The following is a 5000-nucleotide window of genomic DNA, read 5'->3' as shown; positions in this document are numbered from 1 at the left end:
ACGCCTCCGTACCGGTACCAGTCGAGGGGGTGGGGGACCGGGTGCGCGGGATGTGCCCCGCCACCGCCGCCACCCACCCGCCACGCACAAGGATTCCCTTCAGCCGACTCGGCTGGACCGGGGTAAAGCCGCGACAGGCTCGACTCCGCCGGTCTTCCAGCGTTCAAGTGCCGGCGGCCGCCGCCGGCCACCGGCCTTTGCCCAACAAACGCAGGGAACAGGTTACCCCGGAGAGAAAAAGCCAGGTGTGGAACAGCTCAGGCGGGGGGCCGGGGGAAAGCCGCTGAAGGCTCAGGACACCCCGCCGGCCATCTGCATCCGGCTGCCGGACACCACCACCGGCCAAAAACAAAAAAACGTGCTGTACCCGCATCGCGGGCTCCGGCTTAGGGCCAGAGAGCAAAGGAACCGAGGCGCCGACCAACCTCGCTCACAGCACCGTGCAGACCTCCCCTTCACTGAGCCCGGCTGGTACAAACCAGGGACGCCAGGAGCAGACCGGACACCGCAGGCCGCCCCACGTATGGCATCTGCACCAGGAAAAAAAGAAAGCGGAAAAGAGGACCGAGGCGCCGCCGCCTCGCCTTACCATCATCCAGCTTCTCAGGGGACCAGAGTGGTGGGGGGGGGTAGCCGCTGAAGGCTCGAGACACCCCACCACGGCCATCTGCACCCGGCTGCCAGCCAACACCGGCGGCCAAAAACGTACCGTGCTGTGCCCATGTCACGGGCTCCGGCTTAGGGCCGAGAGAGCAAAGGACCCGAGGAGTCGACTAGCCTTCGCTCACAGCACCGTGCAGACCTCCCTTCACCGAGCCCGGCCGGTAGAAACCAGGGACGCCGAGAGCCGGCCGGACACCACAGGCCGCCCCGCACGTATGGCATACGATACCGGCAACGAAAGGAGTAAACCAAGAACCAGGGAGGCGCCGCCGCCTCTCGCCTTACCATCGTCGGGCTCTCGGGGGGCCGGGGGGGGGGGGCCACCCACCGGTGGCTCGAGACACACCCCCCCCGGGCCGTCTGCATCCAAGCTGCCGGCCACCGCGACCAGCCAAAACCGTGGCGTGCCCATGCCACGGGCTCCGGCTTAAGGCCGGCAAACAAAGGGAGCAGGTGCCGCCGCCGCCACCTCTCGTCCCATCCCCAAGGCCCCCTCAAGGAGCTGGGCAACAGCCCCCGACGGGCTGGAACCGTACGGAGCACCGCTGTGTCAACACACATACCGGCGCTCCCCCCCTCCGCCATCATCGGGCTCTCGGGGGACCGGGGGGGGGACGGGGGTAACCACCCACGGTAGTCTCACAGCTCGGCTCCCCCCCCCAGTATCCAGCGTTCAAGTGCCGCCAGCCGCCTCCGGCCACCGGTCTTCGGCCTCTCCCGTGCACCTCTGCCCGTCCTTTTCTCACCACTCGGCAGCGACCGCCCCAACGCCGCCCGGCTTCGTGCCGTTCGGCATCTCTCTGGGTGCTCTCGGTTCCGTGCACGCTCGCCTGACAGAGCACCGGCTTGAGAACCGTGCCCAATTCCCCGGGGGAAACCACCGTCTGCGGCCGCCCAGCATTCCACTTGGCCGGCTAAGCCGCGTGCCCTCGCTCGGTGGCGCTTGTCTGGAGCAGAGACGCCTCGTGCCCCTATATAAGGAGAATATGGGTCCGCGCCGGAAAGGGGCGCTTAAAGGCAGTGTCTGCCTGCCAGCGGGGGAGGCGCTGCAGAGACGCCGACTCTTACGATGACCTAACTGGAGGCAGCGCGAAACAGCGACCCCTTGGAGGAACTGCCGGAGCCAACAGGTCTGCCCGCGCTCTAAGTCCCGACGGAGCCGGGTAGACCTGGCAGCCCTTTCGACGGACGCTGAGCCGGCCGCCGGCAACGTGGAGCCGGGTACACCTAGCGGCCACCGCCGGTCGCCTCGGAGGTGGGTAGACCTGACGGCCGCCTCACGCCCCGGAGGCGGGTAGACCTGACGGCCGCCTCACGCCCCGGAGGCGGGTAGACCTGACGGCCGCCACACGCCGCGGAGGCGGGTAGACCTGACGGCCGCCACACGCCCCGGAGGCGGGTAGACCTGACGGCCGCCTCACGCCGCGGAAGCGGGTAGACCTGACGGCCGCCTCACGCCCCGGAGGCGGGTAGACCTGACGGCCGCCTCACGCCCCGGAGGCGGGTAGACCTGACGGCCGCCTCACGCCCCGGAGGCGGGTAGACCTGACGGCCGCCTCACGCCCCGGAGGCGGGTAGACCTGACGGCCGCCTCACGCCGCGGAAGCGGGTAGACCTGACGGCCGCCTCACGCCCCGGAGGCGGGTAGACCTGACGGCCGCCTCACGCCCCGGAAGCGGGTAGACCTGACGGCCGCCTCACGCCCCGGAGGCGGGTAGACCTGACGGCCGCCTCACGCCCCGGAGGCGGGTAGACCTGACGGCCGCCACACGCCCCGGAGGCGGGTAGACCTGACGGCCGCGTCGCGCCCCGGAGGCGGGTAGACCTGACGGCCGCCTCACGCCCCGGAGGCGGGTAGACCTGACGGCCGCCACACGCCCCGGAGGCGGGTAGACCTGACGGCCGCCTCACGCCCCGGAGGCGGGTAGACCTGACGGCCGCCTCACGCCCCGGAGGCGGGTAGACCTGACGGCCGCCTCACGCCGCGGAGGCGGGTAGACCTGACGGCCGCCTCACGCCCCGGAGGCGGGTAGACCTGACGGCCGCGTCGCGCCCCGGAGGCGGGTAGACCTGACGGCCGCCTCACGCCCCGGAGGCGGGTAGACCTGACGGCCGCGTCGCGCCCCGGAGGCGGGTAGACCTGACGGCCGCCTCACGCCCCGGAGGCGGGTAGACCTGACGGCCGCCTCACGCCCCGGAGGCGGGTAGACCTGACGGCCGCCACACGCCCCGGAGGCGGGTAGACCTGACGGCCGCCACACGCCGCGGAGGCGGGTAGACCTGACGGCCGCCTCACGCCGCGGAGGCGGGTAGACCTGACGGCCGCCTCACGCCCCGGAGGCGGGCAGACCTGTCGGCCGCTTCACGCCCCGGAGGCGGGTAGACCTGGCGGCCGCGTCGTGCGAGACATTTTTGTTTCGATAGATGCCAATGAAATCCGAAAAAAAATAAATGAAAAGGGAAATTTTTTTTCTTAACGCACCCCCGCACCCCCGCGCCCCGCCGCGCTCTCATGTGCACGCAGCACCAGCCCCCCCACCCCCCCGCCCCGACCCGTTGGCTGCCATGCAGTCGCTGGCATCATTCGCTGCCCGCCCCCTCGGCCGCCAGTCAGCCCCTCTGCGCCGCGCCACTCCGCGCCGCACGGCGCCGCCCGCCACTCCCCCCCCCCGCTTCCCGCGGCTGCCAGGGGACCCGGCAGAAGCGGCGACGTTCCCCGCACCTCACCCCCAACGGAGACGCCCGTCTCGCTGGAGCGAGTTCGCATCGGGAACCGGGCGCTTTTCGCCGGGTCGGGGTCCCGGCGCTGCCGGGCGGTCCTCGGCTTCAGCTGTTGGTTTCGCAGCGTGGGTTTAGCTTTAGTCTCGGGGGAGGGGGGGTGTGGGGGGGGGTGCGTGTGTGTGTTTTTATTTTGTTTCTTTCCCCCCGCCTTTCGCTGTGCCGCAGAGGCGTGGGCACCGGGCGCCCTTCACCGGGTCCGGGTCCGGGTCCGGGTCCGGGTCCGGGTCCGGGTCCCGGCGTTGCCAGGCGCTCGCTGGCATTCGCGTTTAGGTTTTTTTCGACGGGGTTGGGGTGGGGGGGTGGGAAGGGGGCTCCCGGGCTTTATGTGTGGGAATGGGGGGTGTGTGCGCGTGTGTGTGTGTGTGTGTGTGTGTGTTGTTCGGATTGTTGTTTTGTTGTTTGTTCCCCCCCCCCCCCCCCCCCCCCCCGCCGCGACACACACGCGCTCGGACACACACGCAGAGACACAGAGAGAGAGAGAGAGAGAGAGAGCGCGCGCGCGAGAGAGAGAGACACAGGCGCGCGCACACACACACACACACGCACACACAGACACAGACACACGCACGCGCACACACACAGACACCCCCAGCCCCCCACCCCCCCCAGCCCCCCGACCCCCACCGTCGCCCGCGCGCCCGAAGAGCCGTTGGTCCCCGCCCCACCGCTGCAACTCCGGAGCTGCAGGGCGGTGGGTGCGGCCGCCAACCGACCGCAGCCTCCTCGGCGCCGCGGAGCACTACGGCTGGGGGGTGGGGGATCGGGGGCGGTTTCTGTTACACCACCACCACCACCACCACCCGCCCTCGCTGCTCTCCCTCCCACCCCTTCGGCGTTCGTTTGGCTTTCAACCCGCGGCGGGAACGGAGCAGGCGGGCAGGAGGGCGGGCGGCCGAGCGACCGACTGAGGAAGGCGGGGAGCCGGGCCGCGGGCACGGCGCGGCAGGGACTCGGCAGCTGCGGGGGCTCAGCGTCCAAAACACGCGCCACCCATCATCGCCGCCGCCGGCGGGAGGCCCCTCCGGGCCCCCCGGCACGGAGGCGGCGGCGGCGACGCCGCTGGGTCCTAAGGTCTCCCGCCTTCCTTCCCTGGAGCGGCCAATGTGCTGCTGCTGGTGGAAAGCGGGCCGGAGGTAGGGGGCGGCCGGTCTCCTCGCGAACCCCGGGGGTGGCAGGGGGCGGCCGGTGTCACGGTGGACCTGGTGGCGGGAGGGGTGGGGGTTGGGGGGGGGTCGGCAGGGGGGTCGACAGAGCTCGTTGCGGCGGTGGGGGGGCGGGGGGGGGGGGGGGGTGGTGGGGGGGTGGTGTTGGTGGGGAGCGGTTTCTGTTGTTACACACACACCCCCGCCCCGTCGCTGCTCTCCCTCCCACCCCTTCGGCGTTCGTTTGGCTTTCAACCCGGGGCGGGAACGGAGCAGGCGGGCAGGAGGGCGGGCGGCCGAGCGACCGACTGAGGAAGGCGGGGAGCCGGGCCGCGGGCACGGCGCGGCAGGGACTCGGCAGCTGCGGGGGCTCAGCGTCCAAAACACGCGCCACCCATCATCGCCGCCGCCGGC

Source organism: Athene noctua, unplaced genomic scaffold (genome assembly GCF_965140245.1).
Source record: "Athene noctua unplaced genomic scaffold, bAthNoc1.hap1.1 HAP1_HAP1_scaffold_342, whole genome shotgun sequence".
Taxonomy (NCBI): domain Eukaryota; kingdom Metazoa; phylum Chordata; class Aves; order Strigiformes; family Strigidae; genus Athene; species Athene noctua.
Note: the sequence above shows the minus strand (reverse complement) of the source record.